This window comes from Marmota flaviventris, chromosome 8, assembly GCF_047511675.1.
Source record: "Marmota flaviventris isolate mMarFla1 chromosome 8, mMarFla1.hap1, whole genome shotgun sequence".
Lineage (NCBI taxonomy): Eukaryota > Metazoa > Chordata > Mammalia > Rodentia > Sciuridae > Marmota > Marmota flaviventris.
The window spans coordinates 104,456,528-104,471,173 of record NC_092505.1 but is presented as its reverse complement, the minus strand read 5'-3'; the positions used below and the strand labels follow the sequence as shown (position 1 = coordinate 104,471,173).

At 38.2% G+C, this 14,646-nt stretch overlaps 1 pseudogene; it reads left to right on the top strand.

Annotated features, from left to right (window-relative positions):
• The first annotated feature begins 4,589 nt into the window (after window positions 1-4,589).
• LOC114106393 (dual specificity protein phosphatase 1 pseudogene) lies at window positions 4,590-5,286 on the top strand (annotated as a pseudogene).
• Window positions 5,287-14,646: the final 9,360 nt, after the last annotated feature.

Sequence of the window (14,646 nt, the reverse complement as noted above, 5' to 3'; positions counted from 1 at the left end):
GAAAAAATTGCTCGGGTTTTGTTTGCTATCTTTCCAGTGATGAGGCACCCATTTTCCTGAGACTTTCATTTAAGAGATTTTCAAGGTCTCAATGTTCATTGAGAAACTTCATAATCACTACCTCCCTCAATCTTTGAGAGGGGGAAGGAACAAAAGAGATCCTAAAATGAAAAATGTTAAGATCTCAGTGTCCTTTGAAGTCTATGGTCTAAGACATTTTTGTTGGGCTTAATTATAATGAGATTGATTCCTTTTCACTTTCCTCTATGTTTTTTTAATAGGTTAGAAACAGGCTGATTCATGAATTGAGGAATTTCACCTTTTGTACAGTTCAGTTGAAAGCAGACATTGTCAAATATTGCAAGGGACTTCTGTAGTGCATTTAGTCTTATCACCACCAATTTTTTCCTAAAAAAAAAAAAAACTTTGTATAAACTGAGATGTGGTTTTGTTTCTAGAAGAGATGTTAAAAATTGAAAAACCTTAACTTTTTTCTTTCAATTAAAAAAAAAGGAAAACCTGCTGCAGTCTGGCTGGGCACAAATCATGAGCCACTGAAACAGGAACAAACTTTATTTTTGATCTCCACCAGCAACTCCTCCTGAACGCCATGTGGCTCGTCCAGGAACCAGCCACCGGAAATATCTCCTCCGGAAATCCCTCCTCCTGCACTTCTCCAATCAATGGGAACTCTCGGGGAATCCCCACGAGGACTCCAAAGTAGCGAGAGAACTCAAAAGTAGCAGCTGAGTTGGATAGTAATGCCTCACCTGTCAATCAATACTGTTGGCAAAATGCCAGGAGCCATACAGACTTGGCCATGGCTCTCAGCAAAAACCTTTTAATCTCTATGAAATAGACATTATCGGCCACTGTTAACCATTAATCCTGCAGTAAAGTTTGAGAGGTTTTACTATGGGGTAGTTCTTGATTGTTGCCTATCAGTTTAAGAAATATAAACCATTCTCAGGTCACTGAAGACACCTAGCCAAAGACCTGAAACTGGTGATTTTTACCTATCTTCCAGAATCAGTTAATGAATTGAGAATAGACAGCTTTAAGGTATTTGAATCAAGTTGAAAACTACATGAAATAGCTTCTGTAGTGCATTTAGTTTTATCACCACCTGCAGAACAAGATCTAGTTGACCAGAGTCAAAGAGTACCATGCTTTAATTTGAAGCTCTCATTTATTTTTTCTAAATGTTGAATATATTCTTTATTGCTCTAAGTTTCTAGATTTGATAATATACACTTGATATCCATGATATTAATCGCCTATCCTTAATACTGGTGTCTGCATCACTAACGACTCCTTGGGATACATCTAGTATCTGGCTTTAATTTTCTTATGAGTTAGCTAAAAGATAAGTAAAAAATCCTCAGTTCTGTTAGAACCAGTTCTTCTAATGAATTATTCAGTATCTTGGCTGATTAGATTCAACTACCAAGAAACTTAGATTGAAAATAGTACAATAGAACAGACAGACAAACATGTCATTTACAAACAACATCTAGGTTGGGAGGTTCTGGTGTTTGCAAAAACCAAAAACCAAAACTAATGAATAATGATAACACTTAAGGACTTTTTTCAATAGTAGTTAGCTTTTATGACAGAACTTTTACCAAAATAGAGCTTGAATATGATTTAAAAATATGCTATACAAGGGGGCAGTTTCAAGATGGAGGAATAGAGGAGGTTGCTTTCTTGGCTGCTCAGTGGTGTGAAGCCATTAAAGCAGACAGGCAGCTTCGCAACAAGGTAGGTGAATGAAAACAAAGGATGGGGGTGAGGAAAACTTACTGGAATTTCATATTGGACATTCAAAGCAGATTGGGGACTCAGGATGTTGAATACAATAACATAAAGAAGAAATCTCCAGTGCTACACCTGCTTCCATGGCCAGAGGCACCAGCCAGATCAGTCACTCTGTGAGCACAGTGGAGAGAGAGGAATTTAAAAAGGAACCCACATTTTTAGGACGATTGAGGCATGTTTGTGTACAGAGAATTTAGAGATCATAGACACTGCCCAATTAAACTGAAAAGTGCTGCACAGTAGCCTTGTATGGGAAAGAAACTGCATCTCTCCTAGCAGTATGTGGAGGACAGAAGAAGGAGATGTTTTGCAAGTGAAGCTTAGTGACTCGTAGCTGAGGGAGCTGAGTCCTGGAAATACAGGACTAGCAAACCCATGCCATAAAACATAGAGTGTGCCTAAGTGACCAGGAGAAAATAAAATGTGAAAAGAGGTTATAGGGAACAAATGGTCACAGAAAACCACATGGCTCTTCCCTTACCCCTCTCATCTGGCTGCTTGCTGAACTAGCTGGGAGAGACAAGCCTGGCAGAGAATTCAAAAGGGCCAGGGCAGGAGAGACTGAGTTTGGAGACTGAACCCAAGACCAGGAAACTTGGGGTGTGCAGGTGACATAATGAACTAAGAATTGGCTCCTCCACCACATGAGTGGAATTCAGGGGAGATCCTGGAGTACAGTTTTTCAGTGTGGACCAGCAATTCCTGGACCCTGGAGTGTGCTGATTTAAAATCTCCAGACCAATTGGCATCCAGAGAAGAGCCTGGAGCTTAACACACCCCTCCAGGAGTTCTGCATAATGGATTACCTCTCTCACCCTAAAAATACCATGTGGAGGGTGGAGCAAGCATCATGCTCTAGACATCCCCATCTAACTACTGAGAAGGGAAGCTGAGAATCTTTTGAACTCCAATGGAATCAATTCTTTAACTTTTGATTGACATCTTTTTATTTTGTTTTTTTTATCCTTTTTTTCTCTGCTTAATTATGACATTGATGGTTCATGTACATTAAAACATATTCAATTTTCCCCCTCATTTCTAGCATTTTTGAAATCATTTATTTTTCATGGATCAATTATTTTCAGAACTAGGATGATTGATTAAAATAGTTCAGTTTTTTTATATCTTTTAATTTTTTTAAATTTTTACTTTATATATATTTTTTCTCTCACTTCTCTGTTTCCCTTGAATCTCTTTCTCTTTTTTTCTACTAATGGCCAATCTCTATTCTTTCACTCTTCCTTAAATTTTAAAATTGTATCCATCACATCTTACATCACTTCTGTTCTCTCCTTATCCACCATTGAAAATTGTAAACTATTTTCAAACTTACTGTTTTTATTGTAGGCAACAATTGATAATAACATTTCTGTTTATTGTGACAATATTGTAGAAGTCATAGCAGAAAACATTTGGTTTAATGCTGTATATTGTTTGCATTGGTTGTTGTTATCATTTGTCTCCCTCTAAATGGTGAGGTACTGGAAACCTTCAAGGACATGATAAGTCTATAGGGCAGAAACTTTACTGCCTCATATACCTACTATTTCATAGGTATACATACAAAAAACAAACAACAACAACAAAAAAAAAACCAAAACAAAACAAACAAACAAAAAAAAAAAACAAGGAAACAGATTACTCCAAACAAACAAGTATACCTCAATAATAAAATCCATTGCCACCACATTAGAAGAAAGGTCAGAGAAAGAGTTTAGAATGTACATAATTAAACTAATCTATAAGGTAAAGGACAACATAGGGTTTGATATCAGAGAGAATAAAAAAGAAAATCAGATACAGGAGGCTTACAGGAACCAAAATATACAAAATTACAATAGCCCCATGCCAAGAAACATGTTATGAAAATTCCTAACATACAAAATTAGGATAGTATTTTATAGGCTGCCAGAGAAAAATTCTAAGTCATGTTTGGAGGGAAACCAATCCAGACTTCAGCTCATTTCTCAACCCAGACCCTCAAAGCTAGGAGGTGTTGGAATAATATATGTCAAGCTCTGAGAAAAAAAAAAAAAAAAAAAGGAAGCCAGCTAAGAATACTATATCCATCAAAATTAAACTTCAGAATTAATGATAAAATAAAAACCTTCCATGATAAACAAAATTGGAAAGAATTCACAACTAGAAAGCATGCTCTACAAAACATACTCAATAAAATATTACATGAAGAAGAAGTGAAAAATAAAAGTGAAAACCAACAAAGAGAGGCACTATACTAGAAGAATAGTCAATCAAAGGAGAAACTAATTCAAATTAAAAAACAGAAATAAATCAAAGTGACAGGAAATAAATATCATATCTCAATAATAACAATATTGAATCTAAATGGGCTAAACTCTTCAGTCAAAAGACATAAACTGGCAGATTGGATTAAAAAAAACTCAACAATATGCTATCTCCAAGAGACCTCATAGGCAAAGACATCCACGGACTGAAGGCAAAAAGATGTGAAAAAAACATATCATTCATATTGATCTTGTAAACAAGCAGAAGTTTCTATCTTCATATCAGACAAAGTGGACTTCAAGCCAAATTTAATCAGAAGGGACAAAGAAGGACACAGCAGTACATGGATCCTTCTCTAAAACAGACCATATCTTAAGCCACTAAGAAACTTTTAGCAGCGAAGAGCGAGCCTACAGCCGGGTGCTGCAGGCCGATGGCAGGGCGGATGGGGTGGCAGCGAGCAAGCGGGGCCCGGAGTCTGGCTAGCACCCCTTGCTAGGTCGAGAGCAGGTCTTGCCCGGAGCTCTGTAGCAAACAGTCGACCCCCATGGGGCTCAGCCTTCCCCTGAGTACTAGTGTCCCTGACAGCGCAGAATCTGGATGCAGTTCCTGCAGCACCCCACTTTACGACCAGGGTGGCCCAGTGGAGATCCTGCCCTTCTTGTACCTGGGCAGTGCCTACCACGCTTCCCGCAAGGACATGCTGGATCCTTGGGCATCACTGCCCTGATCAATGTTTCCACCAATTGCCCCATTCACTTTGAGGGCCACTACCAGTACAAGAGCATTCCCGTGGAGGACAACCACAAAGCGGACATCAGCTCCTGGTTCAACGAGGCCATTGACTTCGTAGATTCCATCAAGAATGCTGGGGGAAGGGTGTTCGTCCACTGCCAGGCGGGCATTTCCTGGTCAGCCACCATCTGCCTCGCTTACCTCATGAGGACTAACCGGGTGAAGCTGGACGAGGCCTTTGAGTTCGTGAAGCAGAGACAAAGCATTATCTCCCCCAATTTCAGCTTCATGGACCAGCTGCTGCAGTGCTAGTGCCAGGTGCTGGCCCCGCACTGCTCAGGAGGCCGGGAGCCCTGCCATGGCTGTGCTGGACCAAGGCACCTCCACCACCACCATCTTCAACTTCCCCGTCTCCATCCTGTCCACTCCACGAACAGTGCCCTCAGCTACCTTCAGAGCCCCATCACCACCTCCCCCAGCTGCTGAAAGGCCCTGGAGGCAAGGAGCTTCCCTCCCACTAGGACCACAGGCTCTTCCTCCAGAAGAGAGGCAGTAACCCCAGAGATGGGCTTGAGAGTTCTGGTCCTTATTTATTTAATTTCACCCAAGTTCCCTGGGTTTTCTTTCTCTTATCTCTTCATTAGCTTGGCTAAGAGTTTAGCTGATATGCAGATGCTGACTCACAATAGGTGGTGGGTGAGGGAGAGAGAAGGGGAGGTTCACTGGGTTGGACAGGGCAGAGTGGGGGGAAGGAAGGAGACTGGAAACGGAAAGACAGAATGAATCAGACATAACTTCCTATATTCATATATGAATACATGACCAGTGTAACTTCACATCATGAACAACCACAAAATGGGAAGTTATACTCTGTGAATATATGATATGTCAAAATATGTCCTATTGTCATGTGTAACTAAACATCAAAATTAAAAGTAAAATTAAAAAAAATATGCTATACAAGTTTAAACCACTTGCTACAGATTGATTTTTTTTTTCTGTCAAAATTCATATGTTGAATCCCTAATTCCTAATATAATGGCATTTGGGAATGAGACCCTTTAGAAGACAAATAATTTAGATGAGATCTGAGGGTGGGACCATCAGGATGGGATTAATGCTCTTATAAGAAGAGATATAATAATGTTCCCTCACTCTGTGTCTGTGTCTGTTTGTCTCCCTTCTTGTGAGGACATAGGAAGAAGAGACAATTTGCAAGAAAGGAAGAGTTCTCACTAGACTCCAATCATACTGACACCTTGATCTTGGATTTATTGCTTCTAAAGCTGTGATAAAATAAATGCCTATTGTTGAGGGCAACCAGGAAATAGTATTTTGTGATGACAGCCCAAACTGACTAAGACACCATCTCATTTTAACAGACTTGCAGGAAGGTTTATTAAGCTTAGCCTTATGCTATTTGGCTATACATCCATCTGCTGATTTCCCTAACTTAAACCTCACCATCTGACTCTAATCTACACTTACTGAGCAATATAATTAATGTGCAAAATAATTAAATAATCCCATGGATATTTTTGTTTAAAAAGAAAACATTAGGTGATTGATGACAAATGTATTGGATTTGTGTATGTAAAATTTTCCATCTACTACCTGTAAACTGGACAGGGTTTTATTATCTCAGTCACCAATGCTTATATTCAGGATGGTGCCTAAGTCACTGGGATCCATTTTGATGCATTTTTCCTTTTTTCAAAAACAAAGTAAAATTTAAAAAATAATAAAAGAAATTTTTAGGAAAGTTGGCTCAAAAAGAAGAAAGAACATGTCTCAATTTGAGAACCTCCACCCCCAACTTAACTACTAAGAGGGGATTTGAAGCTTTTTTCATCTGCCCCAAGTCTTCCCATTTCTTACTTTCCAATATTCCTTCAAAGTAGGAACATGTCTACATGTTATAGCTCATATATTGACAGGAGAACTTGACAATCCATCTAAGACCAAAAGTTCTGTGCCTGAGAAAGTCATGACACCAATTGATGGTGATTCAAGGCAGAGCAGCCCTAGATGTAATACTGCTCTCTTCAATTTCATAGACTTTCCTGGAGTCCTTATTATTTCTAAAACACCTAGAAAGCCAAAAAGTAAATTATGTACTACAGGTTCTTCACACTGGGAATTAAATATGTTCACTTTTTTTTTTAACATTTGGGCACTTTTTACTCTTGTTTTAGAAGTAAATTACCAACTATGATCATGGTTTATAGTATGATCATATTTTCTCAGGTTCCAAAGATCACATATTTTACCATTAGTCTCTTAAATTCTGTCATGAAACCACTTTTCTATCAAACGGGTGTAGAAAGGTTTGTTTTTCCTGGCAGTGAGATAAAAAGGTGACAAATGGGACACTCAGGTGTGGAATCAGTCAGGGAATCCACTAGCTCCAGTGAATCAGAAGTTGAGGTAGAGGGTTAAACTGCTAGAGAAGATAAAGGTGTAATGGTCCAAAAGTTAAAGACCCAGTAGGAGTGGCTGAGGAGGCTGATCCAAACCTGCTCCCCACTCCAAAGAGAAATTTACATACCACCCTGATACCATATGTCTGAGTAGAGCTAGTGGAGCTGGGGTCCAAGTTCAGGCAGAAAATGACAGAAAGAATAATAGGATGGCTTCTCTGATTGTGCCACACCAGAACAAAAGGGACAATGTCAAACGGTATAGAATTTTCTAAAATGGCTTCAGTAACAGCCCACTCTGTTTTACATCAATGTCTTTATTCTAATGCAGCTGGTAAAAGTGTGGTGTCATTATTGTTTGGCTGCTTCTCACCACTTGCAATATGTGGCCAAATTCAGGAGATATTCCTATGCTCAGGGTACCTGGGCCTCTATGAAAGAACCATAGGCTTATTTCCAAGAACTGGGAATGGAATATGCTATTTATAGGTAGCCTTTTCCAGAACCAGACAGTATGACTTTCACTGCCAGAGGAGGGACATAATGTTTCATGTGGCACCTCCACCCATTTAGGGTGCTCTGGTATGAGTATTTCCCCCATTAGTAGGGTATTTCATTCATCAAGCAGCACAGCTGATAGATCTAGGGAAGATGGGAAGACTCTGGCAGCACACTGGAGTCCATAAAGCCCAGCCAAAATTAGAAAGTTCTCTTTGAGTCCTCCATAAAAGATGGGGGTGTACTTAATAGCTGCAGGAGTGGACAAAAGGAAAATAACAAAATTCACTCTGGTACAATTATGGAAATAACTGCCAATGATAAGAGATTTCAGGGACTGGGGTTGTGGCTCAGTGGTAAAGTGCTTGCCTAGCATGTGTGGGGCAGTGGGTTCGACCCTTAGTACCACATAAAAATAAGTAAATAAAATAAAGGTACTGTGTTCATCTACAACAACAAAAAATATATTTTTTAAAAAGAAATATTTCAGCCCTCACCTCCAAAAAAGAAAAAAATGGGGGTAACAGAGGCAGCATTGATTCCTACTCCAAAAGGAGGCAAAAACAAACATCTGCTATTAGGAAATGTAATGAAAGCAGAGTCCATGGCTCCCCCTGAGGAGACTTTGGGTCCCTGGTTGTGGGACAACTAGTCGGGAGGTCAAGGCTCAGGGGTCTGAGGCATGTCTCAACAAGAGAATATATAGAGAGAATTGGCAATGCATTGCCAGTTCTTTTTTTTTTCCCCCTGGTACTGGAGATTGAACTCTGGGGCACTCAACTATTGAACCACATCCCCAGCCCTATTTTGTAATTTTTTTAGAAACAGGATCTCACTGAGTTGCTTAGTGCCTCTCCATTGCTGAGGCTGGTTTTGAACTTGAAATCCTCCTGTCTCAGCCTCCCGAGATGCTGGGATTACAGGCGTGTGCCTCCATGCCCAACCACGCATTGCCAGTTCTTTAAAAACTATTCAGTGAGCAACAGCATCCGTGGGCACAGCAGCCCACCGATATTTACCCTGATAAATTCTTAGGTGGGTTAACAGCCATTGATGGATATGGGGGAAAAACAGTGAGAATTCTAGCTGTAATGCTTGGACACCTGCTGCCCACCTCTTTCCCAGTATTCATATTTTCCATTTTGCATGCATCAAACTACATAGGGGAATTCCACTTACATTGCTGGGAGACTAAGCACATGTCATTTGTAAAGCCAACATCAAGGGGGCTTGCTACCTGCTCCCATTGTTTTGCCTAAACCTGTACAGATAATTACCACCAAATAATTCAGGATCCCAGTAATCACCAGGAGCTAATAAAGACCATACATGAATTAGCTAAAGTAAACCTAATTCTCTCAATTTATAATACTTTTAATTCCTCTGTGTGGCTGGTAAGAAAGCTGAAGGAACTTGACACATGACAGTTGGTTGTATATAATGCATCCACTTTATGCATCCATTCTCAACATAGTCGTCACTCTGGAGGAGCTTAGCACTCAGCTGGGAACATATCATTATGTATGAGACTTTAGTAATGCCTTCTTTAGTACAGATGTAACTCCTGAGAGTCAAGATCCATTTTCTTTCAGATGGAAAGGTAGACAATGGACTTTTACTATGTTACCTCAAGGATCTCCAAAGACCCACTGTATGTTATGGTAAGGTAGCATAAGATTTGGAAACCTGGTTCTGACTTCTACTGGTTAAAAAAAAACAAAAAAAAACATTTCATTGTATTTATGCTTCTGACTCTCAGTGCTCACTGAGGCAACTACTGGGCTTTTGACTCATTAGCAAGGGAGAGTATGAGCCAAGAACCCCAACAAAGAGCCAGGTCCTGGCTTATTGATTAAATTCTTGGGTATTGTCTAGTTGGGTAAGACAAAGATTATACCTCAGACTGTAGTAGATAAAGTTCAGTCAATTCTACTTCTTGAATTACAAGAATTTTGAATTTTGAGGCTTCTGAGCTTTTGTCCTTCATCTGTCTTAATTGTTATGGACCCTATATAATTTGTGTAGGAGGGGTACAGGATGGGATGGAATTTACCAATATACTGAGGCACTTAATCAGGCCCCTCAAAAATTAAAAAAAACAGTTAGGTCCACGTTCCTGGGACATCATCAAACTCACTGGAACCTGTTGAGCCTACTGTCCATGTCACTCCAGATAGGGTTTATGGGAGGATAATGGGAGATAAGGCCCCAGTTCAAATTTGGTCGCAGTTATAGAAGGGGGTAGAGGAACATTAAAACCTGTTAGAAAACCAACTCTACTTATACTTTCATCCTCACCATGGAGCCTATCACCAGGAAGCAGTAATAGAGGTCATACAATTGGTGAAAATAATGTGGATACAGGAAGCCCCAGCAGAGGAGACTGCAACTTGGTTTCACCATAGATCAAAGCATACCATACTTTGAAAGACCATGTGGCAGTTGTGACATGCTGGGGACTTCCCCTAAAGATGTGTGTTGTTGTTAAATGCCAAAACTATCTTGCCTGTTCTCAGTATTACTTGTAACGACTGGATGACACTGTGGGTTATATCAAGCGAGGTGATATCTCTCTTCAGTGAGAGCAAATAGACCACACTGGCCTTCTCCCATTCTAAGAAGGGACCAAATATGCATTGACTTGTGTGAACACAGTAACAGACTTGATGCAAGCTTTCCCCAGTAAAAGAGCCAATCAGAAGGCACTATTAAGGGGTTGATCCAAATGAGTGCCAGGTCTGACATACCACATGTACATTTTTTATTATTTTTTTTCTTTTTAGATATACATGACAGTAGAGTATATTTTGACATACTATACATATATAGAGTATAACTTATTCTGAATAGGATCCCATTCTTGTGGTTGTACTTGATGTGGAGTTACATTGGCCATGTATTCATATATGAACATAGAAAAGTTATGTTTGATTCATTCTACTGTGTTTACTACATGTAGCTGAATGATCAAGGAATCCATTTCACATGCTACAACATGCAATAGTGGGCTCAAGAACAGGACATGTTATGGATTTTCCACTTGGATTGATCGTGACCCTTGACCCTGGATGATAAATGATCTGTCCTCTAGAGTAGGCTGAAGAATGAGTGGAAGTCAGAATTAATAACTAAAGCCAACATAATTTCTTGTATCCATGTTGACCATTACTTGGATATACTTTCCTGTGCCTGTGGACATAGCTTATTTTCTCTGAGTTAAGCAACAATGAATCTGGGCATATATCTCATTCCCATTTAAATAGTTCTGAGATCAAACATAAGTTAGTTGTTTGTTCCATAAAATACTTTTTTTCCCACCTGGAATATAAGGCTTTGCAACAATTAACTTACTCATTAAGAGCAGCAGCTTGCTGCTGCTTTAAGCCATGATCTCTGTGTCCACACATCCAAAACTAGTAAGTTGGAATTTGCTCATTCTAAACCAAATCCTCCCTTTGCAATATCTGTCCTAAAATCACTCAATCCAGGTCCTAAAACCTTCTTAAATTCCCTCAATTTTCAGCTTTTGAAATACTGAAAGCTTAATAAACACATTTTCTTGATCAATATGCCTTCCTGGTGTTGTTTGTGAAAGGACTTCCATTCATCTTGCCCCTATTTCTCAGTCTGATGGAGCACAGATAGGCTTTCATGGGGAGGAAATGCTCTCAATCTGATTTGCCAGAGTTAAGACACTTTGCTTAACTGAGCAATCATAACGAGCTATTGTCCTTTGAAATCATTTTCAGCCTTTTATTCTTTTATTTGAAGTCTAAAAGCAGTTGCATCTTTCTCATTTTCTAATCTTCAAGGCCTTATGTTGCTGGGTTATCTATATTCCCCTCTGTTTTCCTTCTAATTGCCTAATTATTTTGTCAGCACATTTCTTTTATTGATATACTTTTGTAAAAAGCAGAATGAAAAAGTAATCCACACTCCCTTTTTGCAACCATTTTCCAGGCTCAGTAGGCATGTTATTTATTTGCACCCCAGATTATCTCAGGTAAGAGTTCTGCTCATGTTTGCTATTGTGTAACACTGGTCTCTATATTTTCAGCATTCAGTGTCAATTCCTTTGCTGTCTACTGCCTAACCACTAGCTAACACTATTTCTGATACCAATGTCTGTATTAGTTTCAGTAACACCAGCAGGTAAAACAAGAATTACACAATACCAATGAATAAACACAACACATTTATAGAACACTCATGTAACAGTCCAAACAAGTATTACTGGGGAGGAAGCATTTTTCTCCATAGAGAGAATAAATCTTGTGGCTGTACCATCTTCAAATTCCTATCCTCCAAAACTGACGTGATTGTCTGACTCAAATTGAGAGATATGGAAAGGGAGCATAGAGAATTGCATGAAGGAGGTTTGTAATGAGGTAGGGCCAAGTGCCACACATATTTTTCATACACGTTTGACTGACTGCAAGGAAACTTGGAAAATGTACTGCAGCTATAAGCGTAGGGTGAAAAGAAAATGAGTTTGATGAAAAGATAATCGGTGCCTGCTATAATTGTATCTTTCTGAGCACACAGATTGCCACATAGGTAAACTGAATACTAGGCATTCAGCAATTGTCTCAGAGACCGATATGAAAGATATCAGTCTGTGATGTAGCTGGGAAACTGGTTGGTGAAAGACATCATTAATGAAATGGATCAAGAAAAACATCAAATGTGAAATATGTGAGTGGAATATACAGAGTTGGTATCCAGAAATTGTGGGTAAATATACTCTTTTTGGAGAGAACTTAAGAAGCAAGTGTTTAGGGTAAAAAATAACTATGATCTGTTTGAGGGAGAATTAAAGGATTTGTTGGCTATGGCAGAGTTCCTTTAGAGATTAAGAAAACTTAAAAAATTGACTAGGGAGGTCAAAATGGAATAAGGACCCTTTATTACAACTCACACTAAAACCCTCTTATTCAGTACTATGATATTGATCATTTAAGTTATTGTTTACTTATAACATTATACTCTTTAGTTCTGCTGCCTGTATTTCAGCATTTGATGTTTTTTATTTAGGTGGAAAAGAGTTCTGTGTAAAGACGAGATACACAGACTGAAAAGGAGATATGTTGGGAGTGGGCTATTTATTATGCATTCGTTATATTACTCTAATGTCAGCAGGAGTTTTCTGGGTCGCTGGTAGCTGTGTGCATAATGGCTAGAAGATTGAGTACTAATTACTAAGATCAGCACTGCAGAGGCACTGCCAAAGTACAACTTGGTTACAACATAATATCTTTGTCTGAGGCGATTAGACATTACAGATAGGGCTTTTAAAAGTGCACAGGTAAAATTCTAATTGTTTCTGTTCAACCAACACAATTCTAATAGTAGATAATATTCCTCCTTTTTAAAAATGAAAACTTTACAGTAAAATCTTTCAAAAGATAAAGCCTATTTTAAATGAGAAGAGAGCCAATTCATACTAATTCAGTGTTCATATAGGACTTTGTTATAATGAAAAGGCTAATTTTATGTTTTTGTATGTGAGCAATCTGAAATATGCTTCAAAGAAGCAAAGTAAGCTGCATAGGCAGGAAAAGGACAAAAATACCTGCATTCAATTCTGTCTCCCTAGGGAACATTTTTTCTCTACATGGAGTGACCTAGGATGTTCTCTGATGGGGGAAAAATACCAAACATAACTACTCAATTTAACCTTTCCCAAAGTTGTTGACAGCAAATCCAAATTCAAAATAATTTATTTGTGTTGTTGTAAAACTTATAGCTTAATAATGGTAGTTTCCACTTTGGTTGCTTAAAGATGCTATTGAGTTGCATCTTTCAATAATTATATGATATATATGAAATGTATACTCTCTGTGATTGACAGTCTTCATTCATCAGATTGTATATAGGTAGCATGCTGAGACAAGTAACTTAGGAACTTGAAAAGAATATCTGATTTCCTTCTCTTTCTAATATTTGTGTTATTATTAGTAAGTGGGATGACCATATACATTTATCAACCAGATTGGCATACTTTTGAGAGTGACAGTGGTACAATTAATGATTACTCTGAAGCCAGATGTGGTAGCTCACACCTGTAATCTGAGTGGCTCAGGAGGCTGAAGCAGGAGGATCACAAGTTTAAAGCCAGTTCAGCAATTTCACGAGGCCCTAAATAACTTAGCAAGACCATGTCTGGTAGGGATGTGGCTCAGTGTTTAAGTACCTCTGGGTTCAATCACCAGTGGAAAAAAAAATTAGTCTGGGATGTAGATGTTAACTAGGATATATGTCTATCTATTGTAAGTCTACATGGTTAACTGAGATTGGTAAGAAAGGTAAAAAAAAAAACAGCCCTTGTTTAAGGTACTTATCACTTTCATGTGACAGGGTCTCTACTAAGTACTATATATGTATTATCTCATTGAATTCACTCACCCATACAAGGTAATTGTTATGATAGCCTTTTTTAGATGCAGAAAATATGGCTTACAGAAATTAAGTAAATTCTTCAAGGTTCCTTATCACGTATGTGCCAAAGGCAGACTTAAAGTTCTATTTTTTTTTTTTAAACATTTACCTCTGGCCTATTTAAATATTTGCTATTTTGTTCCAAAAAAAGAAGTAATTATTACTATAGCAATGACACATATGATAAAAGAAGAATTTAAACAGTACTGAGAAGCATAAAATGAATATCAAAGGTTATAATTTCCCACTCACTTCATACCTCAATCTTCATATCCCAGAAGTAATATTTTAATAATTTTTGTTTTTACTTATTTGACAGGTTAACTTGAAAGCTCAAATGATGTACTCATTTTTCATGTGTGATTATTTTTATATGAGAGAATAACTATCAAATATATTGCTTATTTCATTTTATATCTTTGAATTAAATTTCTAGATTTCCTTAAAATTATTTTTTAATCATTAAACATGTTTCTAGATATTTTATTAT